This window comes from Crocodylus porosus, unplaced genomic scaffold, assembly GCF_001723895.1.
Source record: "Crocodylus porosus isolate Cpor-Errol unplaced genomic scaffold, CroPor_comp1, whole genome shotgun sequence".
NCBI classification, from domain to species: domain Eukaryota; kingdom Metazoa; phylum Chordata; order Crocodylia; family Crocodylidae; genus Crocodylus; species Crocodylus porosus.
The window spans coordinates 7,322,484-7,336,334 of record NW_017728906.1 but is presented as its reverse complement, the minus strand read 5'-3'; the positions used below and the strand labels follow the sequence as shown (position 1 = coordinate 7,336,334).

The following is a 13,851-nucleotide window of genomic DNA, read 5'->3' as shown; positions in this document are numbered from 1 at the left end:
CGCATATACACCCTAGGCCCATACACACACACTAGGCACATACACACATCCAAGATTACCAGTCTAAGCACATACACATTACATACACCAAAAATTAGACAAAATCAGTTGTCAATACCAGCACACTCAATACACATACACAGATTACTAATTCATATATCAAGCACACGATGATATATATTTTTGCCAGTTCACACACACACACCACACACCTACACATAGACACAGGTGAGTTTGTAACTTGGGTGGTGTGGTGTGTGTGTGTGTGTGCTTGGGGTACTTGGGGTACCTAGGGTGCTTGGTGACTATGGGAGGGGGAGTCAAGGGTAAAAGATTTCCATAAGGAGGGAGAGGGAGATGGATGGGGGTTAATATGAGAGGGGGCAAAATAAGAGAGTGAAAGTTGCCGGGGCCAGGATTAGAACCTGCAGACTGGAAGAGAGCTGGGATTACTTAAGGTTAATTAATTTTGATTGATCAAAGGAAGATGCCAAAAGCTGGCAGAGTGATCCTGAGGAGAAGCCAGCACAGAGACTGGGGCTGGAGCTGGAACAAGAGCAAAGAGACTCCAGGAGTACGGAGACTGAGACTGGGGGAACCAGGGAACAGGAGAAGGAGAGGGGCACTGCACGGAGCAGTGGAGCTGCAGGTGCAAACTAGAGAACTGGGTGCAGCTGCAAAGAGCTGGAGAGAGGCTCTGGGTGCCAGGAGCCTAACTGGGGCTCCAGGCACTGGGGAAAACTGTGGGGAAGAGGCTGCGTGTGCACAGAGAGAGATTGCAGGGGAACAGAGGGAGACACAGAGAGAGAAATGGAAGTGGAAGGGCAGAAATGGAAAGCTAGGAACAGAGGGAGACAGAGATCATGAGGGCAGAGACAGGAAGCAGGGAACAGAGGGAGACACTGAGAGAGATCAGAGAGAGAAAGTGGAAGAGACTGGGATCGGGGAGAAGGCAAAGAGAGAGACATGGGGGGAAGATCAGAGGGGCAGAAAGCAGAAACTGAAGTAGGGCTGGAAGGTCAGGAAGACAAAACCCAACTCGGGTTCTAAATTAACAGTTTTATTAAACAAGCAGTATACTGTACAGCTCAAGGAGTTATTGGTTTCTACACACACACACACACACACACACACACACACTGGTAGCAGGGGAGGAAAAAGGCTTGGTGGAGAGATTGAAATTAAAGTGTGTAGGGACAGAGTCCAGATCTTGTGTTTGGGGAAGAAGGTGGGTGATAGCTACCTATCCTGGGCTGTAAATTGATCCCTGATGGCCAGTCGGGGTCTTCTCCAGCAAGGTGTTGTCCAGAGGGGGTCGCTGGCAGGGCCTCTGGGTGGATAGGTGCTGTGGTGTGCTGTTGGTCCAGATGGAGAGGGCATCCCTAGGAGGCCACACTCTACCACCCCTTTTATAGGGGTGGGCTACCTGTGTCTCCTATGGGAGGGACATGTCTAGGCAAGGACAGTCTTGCTCAGATACATAAGTGCAGATCCAGATGTCCTCATTGTCTGGTAGGACACAATGGTGGGGGTTGCTGGTTTCTGTAGGGTCTTTGTCTTTTGAATGCTGGGTTTCTGTTCTGTTCCTGGATGAGGTCTGTGGTTCCTGGGTGCAATGGTCCGGTCGTTGAGTTGACGGTCCAGTTGTTGCGTGGATCATTCAGTAGAGGCCTGCTACCACTGTACCTCAAACACCCTCATTCATTGCCATTCATTCAGGAACCAATTTACATGAGCCTGGTTAGACATGAGTCACAGTTACAACATAGGTTACATCCGGGTAGAGGACACAAGATGGAGACTTGACATTACTTGACATTACTTTACAGACATAGGCCTAAATCATATAAATTCAATATAAAACAGTAAAAATCAATACAAACATAATAGAACACCATTTACAATACAGAAGGCGCTTATTACAACATGGGGGTATAAGAACTTAGTTTAGCTTACCTAGTATTACTTGTAATCACTTATAGGGCAGAGAGAAAGTCAGAAATAGTTAGGGGAAGGTGGTGAGTGTTTTTTTAAATAATAAAAAAAGAAAAACTGGGGGTTTTGCTACAGACCCACACTTCCCTTGATCTTCTTCTTGTTGCTGACATACTTGTAGAAACCCTTCTTCTTATCCTTCATGTCCCTTGCTAGCTGCAACTCCAGTTGTACTTTGGTCTTCCTGACTTCATTCCTGCACGCCCGAGTAATGCTCTTATGCTCCTTCCTAGTTGTTGGTCCAACTTTCCTGAAGACTGAAACAGGGCCAGGCAAGCTGGGCTAGCAATGGTGATACACCGTCTGAGGCTGCTCTGCCATTTCCCCCAGTCTCTTTGTGGAAACCCCTGATGGCCTATTGCAGAACCCCAGGGCTTCACACAACCCCATTTGAAAACCACTGCTCTCAGGCTCCATTAATCTGTTGTTTAGCCTGCATCTTTTCTGTACAGTGGTGTATTGCTCTCTCTGTTGCCACCCTGGTGGCTCTAGCTTATGTTCTGTTTATTGATGTTACTTTGCTTTGTTTATTGTTCTTGAACTTGCTGGCTGCTACCTCCCTTTACTGCCTTAAGCTGCCTTCATCCTGAGGGCTTCCTATTAAGCCCTGCTTTTTCCCCAACCTCTAATTACTTGCTCTCATTTTATCCAGTGCTACCCTGCTTAATTATTGCTCCCAAAGTGCTGCAGTAGCCTCTTTGCCTTTAAGTCCAATATGATCATGTTTCCTGTTCCTTTTTAGTCACCTCTCATCCCTGAAAGGTATCCCCAACTTTCCCACTCTGATACTTTTGTTCTTTACTCCCCTCCTTTTTTCTGAGGATTTCTGCTCTTACTTTATGTCTTCACATGTCCCTTGTCCAGTGCCGCCTCCTCTGTTTTGCCCTGTTCCACCTTCATTCTAGCTCCACTTCTGCCCCCTCCTTTTCCTGCTCTGTCTTCCCACTCTTTGCCTACACTGTGGACAATCTAACTCCAGTCTCCTGCACCTCCACCTCCTGCAGCTTCTGTGTTGCCCATGTAATCTTCAAACTCACTTTTGAGCCTCTTCTCTGGCTGAAATATGAGTTTTTCTCTCTTTTATAGTGTATCCTTTTGATACCGTCACCCTAAAGGCCATGGGAACGTCACTAGACTTTTTCTATCTCATCTCCTACTATTCTACCTTTTGTTTCCTGCAGTCTTTCTTCCTTTGAAAGCCACAATACATCTGTCACCATACTCACCCCTCCATCCTGGCTGATGATTATCTATCCTCCATCCTCTCTTGTCTAAGGGACTTAGAAACTGGGGGGGGTTGCTCTGTTTTTCATCCCCAGCCCCCACTTGTATCGTTCTTACTTCTTTTATTCTTTCCTGTGTGTCCACCACTTCCATTTCTGTTTGTTCTTCTGTTCATCACTTCTAACACTGCCTATTGCAAAGCCAAGAACATCCATTTTGCTATGATGTTTACGTCTCATAACTTTCTCAAACTCTTGTGCTCTTCAGATTTTCATGACTGTATTCTCCTGATTTTGCTATTGGCTCTCTACTTGCTCCCTCAGCATTTCCAAGGACAGCTCCACCTCATTCCCACTCTTCATTGGGATCTCTCTCTCTATTGCCACCGCCACACCCAACCCTCAAGGAACTCCTTTTTGTTCTCACACCTTCCATTTCCGCTTTCATCCTAGTCAAACCCATTTCTGACCTTACCCCATGTATGCACTCCAGGACATTTCCCTCAGTAGGTAACATCCTGGGATATTTCAAGAGCAACTCAAGTTTAAAGTGCAGATTCAGGATATAGTTTTCAATTATTTTCTCTCTTTGTTTTGCCATGTTGAAAACACTTCTATTCTCACCTAGTTGGGGTAGTCTCCTGCCTCTCATATGTCCATTCTTGAGATCCTTATTTTTCCTTTCTACCATCAGTAAGACATTTCTATTCCTTACCCTCTCTAGCACTAAAAGCTCTCTTTAAACCTTGGTAATTTGCAGCCCTGACTTCTGCTACTTTTATCTTCTCAAGTGTCATTTTTACCTTTCCCTGCCAGATCAGGGTATATCTTGGTAGGGGGGAAACAGCATTTTAGAAACAAGAAATAAAAATCTGACTTTGCCCAACCCCCAAGCTTGGGAGACTGGTATAATTGTATGGGCCATGCCCATGTCTTTCCCTATCCCTTGCCTAGGTACTCACTTGGTCAAATGCCCTTATGCATTTTGTTCCACTCTTGCCTTTCTAACTACACATTTGACACATCATCTTGGAGCTTCTTTTCCTGCCACGCTGGCCTTTATACCTCTCTGACATGCTGTGCAAACTGCACATCAGCATCAACTCATTCACAAGCCTCTTTGAAATTAATTTGTCTCCTAATTTGTGCTTCCTGACCCTCCATCTCACTTCTAGCTGCATCCTGGGGTGTTTTCTTTGTTTTGTGAAGAAACTTGTGAATGTTCAGTGCTTGAAGATGTCTAAAATCATTGGCATCCAAGTGGTTGCTTCTACAAGAAACACAATTGGAAATAAAAGGTGGATTAGATCCTTCAAAGGGCTTCATTGCTTGCACCCTGTATAATTTAAAGGCCTAAACATGCCTTAAGTGCTAAGGCAGCAATAGAAAGCAATGGGTATCTTTTAGCTGATCACCTTTACTTTCATACCTGTAAAGCTTCTGTGCTGCAGCCTGTGTAACTAGGTCAGCCTCAATTCAGACTCAATTCATAAGTAGGACCAGCTGATCCCCAACCTCTTCCCCCTGATTGGTTCTAGGGCTGCTTTTAAGAAACTTCTGTAGCAGCTAGGCCTTGCTGTGCAACATGCTGACTTCAGTTCTTGAGTAGCTTCTACCTTGGTGGCTTCCCTGGAACCCCTTACTGCGCACCCAGCTTTTCAGACTCTGGTTTGCTTCTTAACCTCTGATTCTGGTAAACTTTCTGGCTTAGTGCTGAACTTTGTCTTGACCTCAGCTTGCTTCCCTGAACCCTGATCCTGGTTTGGCAGTTGTCTTTTGACTTGTCATCCTCTGTCTTGTAAATCAGATCTATCCTCTATTGTTCTGAACTGTGGATTCTCTCTACAGCCCCCCAGGCTCTCTCTGGTAAGTCTGACACCCCTGTGGACTGTGACAGTAACTTTGGGGTGAACATCTTCCCCAGCAAAGTGCTCTCAACTCATAACTACTAATTCTGATGACTTCTTCAAGATGCATCTGCTTACTTAGGTTTTGGTCCAAAAAAGCGGACGGACTTTATGTTTCTGTTTGCGTCAGAATCTTCTGTTTGCATCAGTTATCACTGGTAGTGCTGATAAGGTGTCCTTTACTTAATAACGTGTTACAAATGCTCCTTGATGTTGGCTAGTATATGACATAAGTGGTGGATAACCAAGCTCTGACTTCTTCAGCTGAAATGGCATTCCTTTACCAGCATGCTTGCAACCTTGAAAAACAGATCTCTAGGGCTTCCTGTCCTATTAAAAAGGCCAATTACCCCTCTTTTCTCCTTTGCAGACTCTTCCCTTCCATCTCTTGAGAGAGATGGTTAGATAAAAGACTGACTCTGGAATGCTATGGCATGTGAAACCACATGAATTGCACTGCACTGAGGATAAAATAATACTGCAACACTTTTGAGTAAGATACAAAGTCCTTCTGCCCCCCCCCCCCCCCCGCCTTTCATGGCACAGCACTACATGCTCAGCTTCTCATGACCTATCACACCTCCTGTTTAAAAAATGCAGGTTTTATTATGAATGTTCAGTGCTAGAATCACCAGTACACAAGTGGCCATTTTTAAATGCAGTTGGGCAGGAAGATGATTGAAGGCTATTAGAGCACTCTTGGATCCCAAATAAATAGATAGGTTGTTTACTACTGCTTAACCTGGCAGAGCACAGGTGTGTTTTGAAGTGACTGGTTTTGGTTTGGTTCATAGGACACCTATTTCTGGCCCAGTTGGCCTATCCTTTTAAGTGTCAGCAAAGAACAAGAGTGAATGAAAAATGATTTCTTTTAGATCAGTTGGCTTTTGTCAGTCAGGCTCTTGTCTGAATCTTGTGGGGAAGATCTTGCACTGGACCTGTTATCTGGAGAGAGATGCACAAGTCCCTCTCCCTCCCCTTTTTTCCTTCAAAAGTTCATGAAATAGGGCCTTCCTTCAATATTAAATTTGCTTTCGATACAGGGGAAATGGACAGAAGATGTGGAAGAGAAAGACATGGTATCCCCCAAGTCATCACTACAGCTCCTATAGTTCTTGTTTCCTTGATCACTGTTACTAATGATGTGCCTCTGCATTGCTAACACATTACCAGTCAACAAATATGCTTGGCTGTAGGAAGGCAGATTTCTTAAAGTTAGAAGAAATGGAAGCACTCTATTCCCTCTTAATATAGAGGGGATTTTTTAAATTCTTCAGTGCACACTAATCAGAAATGAGAGAGATCTGGAATGTTTTTGGCAGCATATATTCAAACTCTCCTGCATATCATATACCACACAGTAGAAAAGTGTGGGATTCTGAACATGGCAGGAGTTTTAACAACTAACAACTCCTTCCTGAAATGTGGAGGTGGAAGAGTGGGAACAGGGAGTGATGCAGGGATTGGCAGGATTAATCACTGAGGTGGAGTGGTAGCTACCAAACAGAAGATGGAGGAGCAAAGTTAGAAAGACTGAGTCTAGTTTCAGCCCAGGGTTTGTCTACCTTGGCACCCTCTGAGCAGGGTGGGGCAAGCATAGAAAGACTTATGAAAAACACCATGGTAGTGCAGGCTTTGCCAGTGGAGGCGGGTGGAAGGCAATTTAATTCCTGAGAACGTGGCTCAGCTTGTTCCACCCTACTGAGCTAAGCCATGCTCTTGGTTTCATGGACCCCCTCCTTTCTTTTTCTTTCTTTTTTTTTTTTTTTGGCTTGTTTCATTTTAGCTTTTCAGGAAATGTGAAAATGAAGGTCCAAGCAAAACGTGTCCTTGGTGAATGAGGAGAGTTGCACTTAAAATTGCCCCCTTTTTACTTTTTTCTGCACTCAGAAATGGGACAAAAGTGGCTTTATGCTGTCCATATTATGGGATGATCAGGGACTTGCCTCTTAAACTGCTCTAATTTATGCTCAGGTTGTCCTGAATAGTTGCACACAGCTACATTATGGCTCTGCCCCTGCAACAGTCAGAAGCTGTGAGGATGCCAAGAACAGGGGCATAATATTTTGCTAATTGGGTCCCATTTGGAGATCCCCACCACATCAGGTTGAAGAACTACCTTTTAAGGCCCTCTTTGTCCTGGTCTGTTAGCATAAAGGTAGTGAGGGTCATGGAGAACCAGAACATTTTTGTAAGTTACTTGTGTGCAAGTCACAAGTTCCCAGCATCTGATTTTTTGCATGATTGAAGTAGATCAGTTAAGCCATTAATTTCAGTGGTACAGGATTGGGCTCTGTGCAAATGTGTAGGAGCTGAATCTCTCTCATTACAATATGACATGCAAATGCATGCAAAGCCAGCTCATACATATGATCAAGAACAAGTATTCCCTAGAGGTACGAGTGGGTGGGCCCGTAAAGTGCCCGGGCCTGAGAGCTTGGAAACTCTTCAAAAAGCCATACCAACTGAAGAAGCAGACAGTGCAAATTATTTATAGGTGAAAGCTGTGGAAGGACTTTTAGGTTTCCTCAAGGTAAGCCCTTCTGGAAGGAAAAACAACTGTATGTAAAGCAGAGTAGGAAGAAAGAGTTTGGCACTTGTCTGAACAAAACTCATTTGTTCTAATAGGAGAATAGTTACAAGTACCCTTTTCGAGAAGTAAAACATAGCCAAGGCCAGTTTAGTGGCCTGTTGCCAGCATGCTATATTACCAAGGAGTATAGTGTGGGTCAGTGCATGGGCTGATCTAGAGTTTCTGAAAGGGAGGTGCAGATGGTGTGATGCATTGATGATGCATAAGTTTTTCTAGGCAAAAAACAGCTAGAAGCTTTACTAATATGCTGGGGGCCTAGGGCAATATAATTCAGTTTGAGACTGCAGAAAAAACAATTAACTATTAATCTGTTGTATGTATATTATGCATAAAAACACAGCAAACTAGGCAAACATTATCAAAAGTTTTTGTATCATTGGTTCTCTAGTCATTAGAATTCATTGGGCTTCTTTCTCTTATAGGTTCATAAAGCAAAACCTAGCCACTTTGAGCATCTTGATGCATCCAGTGTTTCAAGGAAAGTGATTTCTGCACCTGAGTTAAGATTCCGTATGGGACGTAATGCCTTTCGCCAGAGTTAGAAACAGTCTGTCAGTCTGTAAAATACAAGCTACATTACTGAGAGCAGGTAGCAGACGGCAAAACTGCAGAAGAAAGAATTGATGATTGGAACATTAGGGCCATTTAAAAAAGGGCATTTAATACGTGTGAAATTAAGACTTTGGATGGAATCAAATAGGTTACAATGAGACAAGATTCAAGTGACTTGCTTGTTGCTGCCCGAATAGAAGTGCTGTTGCCACTGCCAGGCAGTTGGTTTTAAACTCTGGGTGGAGCAGGAATCAAAGGTGGGTGGAAGTGCATCATTGCACCCCCCTGCATCCACCCTGGATCAGGTCTATCTGTGCCCACAAAGTGGTGCTGAGGCAACACCCCCTGTTCCAGGAGAGCATGCTCTTATCCTTGAGTCATGTCCTTTGGCTGCTGTAGCATTGCTGGCAGAAATCCAAGTAGCTCCTGCACAGCCACAAATTACTCATCTGGCCCTTTGCCTGTGGATTTTCCAGGCTCCAAATTCCTGCCTGGGGTGACTGTAGGTAAGCCAGGACACTCTTTTTTTGTTTTTGTTTTGCAGGGAGGGGAGGAATATCATGGCACACTGTTATGCTACGTGTTTACCTTTTTGAAAGCTGTATTTTGAGTGTAGCACAAGAAAGCTCAAGTCCTATACTGACTCTGTAAGGGCTTTGAACATCAGTGTCCCTACTTTGGAGATGACGAAAGGAAGATTGTGCACCAAATTCCCTTTGGGCACAGCCTTAGTGAAGTCAAGGTAGTAATACTAGAGCTTAGTCTGCTAGGGCTGTATTCTCCCACTCCCCCACCCTCTTCTCCAGGCAGTTTACCTTTAGTGGATCGTGCAGACAGCCACAGCTCCGACACGAACATATGGTTTACCTATGAACATGTTTGATTCCTTTGTGTCCAATGGAGTTAGATTATTAATCTGCTTCACAAGAGGTGTGGCCATGCTCGCTGTCTGAAAGTTTTTGAGATGTGTTCAAACAGTTAATAAAACCTGCCATCTGAAGAAATGGGAATACAGTTAAGGCTGTCTGTGCTCCCTGCCTGATATTAATTTCCTTATGTATGGGGCCTAATATTTCTCTCACTTTGGCAAGTATAAATCTGGAGTGAGTCTACTGAATTTAGTGGAATTGCGTGGGTGTCAAAGTAGCATGAGATCATGCTAGAATCTGATTTTGTATTTGGTAAAATGTTGCTAATTTTTTTCAAGATTGCCCATATCTGAATTATCAGGTGAAGGGGTCTCCTTCACGTGTCATTGAGATTTCCCTAAATTTCTTACCAAGGGATAGACAACCTACTACTGTCACTGTCACCACAAAAAAAAACCAAAACACAATCCCTTTGGTTGGTCCAAAAACGACACAGAACAAGTTGAAATTCTCCATCAGTTTAATTTCAGTTTAGCAATACTCCATGTATTAGTATGGGATATGTGAAAGAACTTGACTGTAAGAATGGCCTTTTTCAGGCCTTATTCAGTTTTCCTATCTCACAGCAGCTCTGCCTCTCCATCTCCAATCAACCTCCATCTGTACCAGGCACCACTAGAAGCAACAATTGCACCTGAAGTTCAATCAAAAAGGATACATTAAATATTTGGCCTTCATACATAAGGGTCCAGGGTGATTAGCAGCTGAAGCTTTTTGAAAGGATTAGCAGGTGCTTAAGATGCTTTGATGTAACTGCAGAAGTGTGGACCCCTCCGTATAAATCTCTCTTTGCACCCAACTTCCACAGGATCTAGGTGCCCAGAGGTACAGACAGATACCTGGTGGGATTTGCAAAAATGCCTAGGCTGCTTAGGCAAGAACTTCCATACATTTAATTGGAGTTAAATGAGTAACCTCTTTAGATGCATGACAAGTTCCCACTGTGCCTCAGTGCGTTGTATTTAGTACCTTCCAGAATCTGGTCCCCCTGGGCCTGAGCTTCCATTTTTGAAACGGAAACAACACTTTCCTTCCTCAGATGGAAATGGTGTAAGGACACAGTCTGTAGAAATTATGAAGTGCTTGAATACTGAGGAGAGAGGAAATAAACTGTGTTGGTCTGAAGTTAGACAGAAGGCAAGTTGCTATGGAGTATTGGGAACTCACAAATAGAGGGGTTAAAACAGAAGTGACAATTTTTGCCCAATCTGGCCACAGAAAGCAATTTATAGCTGTAACCAAACACAAGTACACAGCTTTAGACAGCGCTGAAAATGACTGATTGGGTGAAAATCTGACCCCTCATTGCAAGAGGTATTATATGAAGAAGTTTCAAAATGTAGTGTCTTCTGTAAGTTATGTCTGAGGACCACCCAGCCTGTCCCTGTTTTTAAAATGGGAGTGGGGAACAGCAGCAAAGGAAGTTCATTCAGGTTTTTTCAGCCCCCTGGAGGGTGGGGTGGGTGAATTACAGCCCCCCACTTTGGGGGCTTCAAAACGGGGGGGCTCCAATTTGCCCACCCAACCCTTCAGCACTGGCCCCAAGAATGAGCTCTCTCTGCTGTCTCTCCGCCCCATTTCTGAAAATGGAAGGAATTGGCAGAGAGCCCTAGCCATGGACTATGGGAACCTGGCCACAGGGTCCAAGCTAGCGGCTAGATTCCTCTCCCCCTGGAACCAACAGTGAACTTTCACTTTGGTCTCGGGTAATGTAACTTAGAACAATTTTTGCAAAGTGTTCTGAGTCACAGTTGGGAGCTGCACTTCTTTCTGCATAGCTAATTATCAGGGATCTTGGTTTTCTCTGTTTAAAAACTGCAAATTCTCAGATAAAAATTACACATCCTCGAATTCTCCAATTAACACCCACCCCATCTGTGTTTTTTCTATAATTAAAATGAAATGCCATGAATGTATGCATGTCAGTTGAACACTATTGTCTTTTATTGCCAGATTTACAATTTTAAGTGATTTGGAAGCCTATCAGTGTTTCAATCACTATAATAAAAGGGGCACACCTGCACCTGCATCCTGGTGAGTGAAGGGGGCAGGAGGAGCTCTGATTTTCATGCCCACTGGGCTGCAGAGGCCATGGGGGTGAGGGCAGCAGGGCAGGGAGCCCTGATCCTGCAGCCACAAGCCTGAATCTGCTCCCACCCCACACATCCGGTAGGCATATACCCACCACATGCCCCTGGGAGTCTGCACAGTGGCAAGGAGCCAGCCCCCCTGCCACCCCCTGGATGAGCACCCATGGCTCTGTCCCACTCCCTGCCTGGGCCCTGTGACCTCACGTTTCCACCTTCTGGGAACGTCTGAGCTCCATGCACTGCCTTGGCTGGGCGGTAGCCCCAGCCCTGCCCAACTGCCTCACTCACCGTGGGGGACTCAGTCCCTGACCCCCTGCCCCTCTTCCCCCATCCCAAGACTTACCTGCTGGGAGCACATAGTGCCCCCTGCCTGGCTGCCCTCCTCCTGCTCCCACAGCCCCTGGCAAAGTTCCAATCTGCCAGGGGAAACCTGCTGTTTCCCACCATTTTCTCGTTAAAAAGAGAAAATCCTCATTTTACCATGTTTTTCCATGGCAAATGGAAAACCCAGATCCCTGGCAATTATGTCTCTGCTCCAATGCCTGGAGTATTGTATGCAACTATAGAACTATCCTGGTTTTTGTTTTCTGTGAACTGTACCTTTTCAAACTTCTAAAAATCTCCCTGGAGGTAGAGATAGCATCATATAGAGTCAATATATTCAGTTGGAGGGGGGGAGGTTATTTGCTCTCATGGAGTCTCTAGTTTAGCCAGTCTCACTTTAGATGTGAGGAAAAACTAAAAGTCACTTAAGTGAAGGTCCCCATTCTGGCTTTCTAATGGTGGAGAGGAAAATATAATACCTGCCTCATAGAAAAAGTGTGTCTGTGGGCTTCGTTGGGCCACTTTCCAAAAAAAAGCTTTCTAGTTTCCATCTCTACTTTTCCAGTTAAGGAACCCATTTCAGACAAAGAACTTATGTAACAACTTGTGCCACTTTAAACATACTGGCACAGTTAAAGTGATACAAGCTTCCCAGCCTTGCTTGGATGCTCTTAGGACTGCATAAGGTCCTATCAATGTTACAGGGCTGCTGTCATCCTAGCTGAGCCAGCAGCTGTGAAGTAGACCCTTCTAGTAAAGATGCAGCATATGCTGACAGAGGCTTTCTTGCTGGCATAGCTACGCCACTTCCCTCAACAATGTAAGCTCACCAGACAGAAACACTCTTCTATTGATATAGCTGCATTCACACCTGGGTTTTTTCCAACATAGCTACATTAGCTAGGCATTTTCATATCCTTAGGTAGCTGCTTTGGGCAATGCTTTGTGGTGCAGACCATTCCTCGAAGGCCCTATCTTGGTATAGTTTATCTCTGTATGGGAAGGGATTAAGTTATGCTGAAGAAGGCACCTTTTCTCAAGGCATAACTCTGTTAGGGCTGGGTTAGTGCTACTGGGTTAAAAAAAAACTATACACGTACCCAAATAGCTATACAAGTACAAAACCAGGTCAAAGCAACAAGCAAATTAGCTTGTCCAATTCAATAACTCAACAGAGCACCTAATCCAAAGTTCACTTTGTTTAGGGTTTTATTACTCTTTCAAGGTAACCATTCCCGTAACTTGCTGTTGTAGCAATACTGGAAATACTGTTTTTAACAAGTAATAAATCTGGAAAAAACCCAACCCTGCCCTTTGAGCTACACGAGCTGTGTCTGGGAATTAAAAGTCCTGGGAAAGAATTTGTCTTACGAAGCTTGAACATGTGAGAAATCTTAGAAATATTTGTAGATCTATGGTATCTTAGGGTATGGGTAGATGCAATACCTGGAGTTAAATGCACATTTTAAAGCTGAAGCAGAAAGTTATAAAAGCCTGTTAAATTGGTTTAAATATGCCTGAAATGGTTCAGAGTGGTGCAGACACATGTAACAACTGAACTCCATTTGCGGTGGGGATTGAGGACACAGCTGCCTGTCAGAAGGACAACTTTTATTAATGATAATCACTTTCCCACTTGACTGTATCCCTTCCCTATGCTCTGCTACACAGCCCTGGGGAGAATCCAAAAGCAATTCATTCAAGCACTTTCTCCCCCCCACCACTCACCCACTGTGAGGCTTGATGGACTCGGTGCCCATTCCCCTCCCCTTCCCTCTTTCCTAGTTGCCAGAGACACTGCTCTTCACACAGTTCCAGTGAACAACCTTTGGAACAGTTCAGTTATTATGTGTACCAGCACCATTTTGAACCATTTCAGCCCCACATCATGCCCCCTCGGAACCCAAAAGTATGGGGCCAAGCATTCCCTCCCTCCTGCCTCTACATGAAACAAACATATTGTAGACTTTGCTTGAGCTCAGGCTGCTCATTCATTAAACTCATGTTTAGGAGAGAAGTGAAAACACCCCCAGGCACATGCCTCCTACCCTGTGGGCCCTCAAAGTTGTGGGTGCAAGCAGGTCCCTCTTCTGTGAGGCATGAGACTTGCTGGGCTGGGTGCCCTCTCCCACACTCGGATGCTGGAGCCCCAGCACTTTGGTGACTCAGAGGTGACTGTTTTACCTGGCATGCCAAGGCACTGTATGTGTAGAACCAATTGACTCGCAGCAATTATGA

The 13,851-nt window shown here is 44.7% G+C and overlaps 1 long non-coding RNA gene across 1 annotated transcript; it reads right to left on the bottom strand.

The window, feature by feature from the left end:
- Nucleotides 1–8,075: 8,075 nt before the first annotated feature.
- Nucleotides 8,076–10,293, bottom strand: LOC109305737. Its single transcript, XR_002099692.1, has 2 exons — nt 9,858–10,293; nt 8,076–8,207 (listed from the first exon to the last, which is right to left on the bottom strand). It is a non-coding gene; the product is annotated as an uncharacterized LOC109305737 (long non-coding RNA).
- Nucleotides 10,294–13,851: the final 3,558 nt, after the last annotated feature.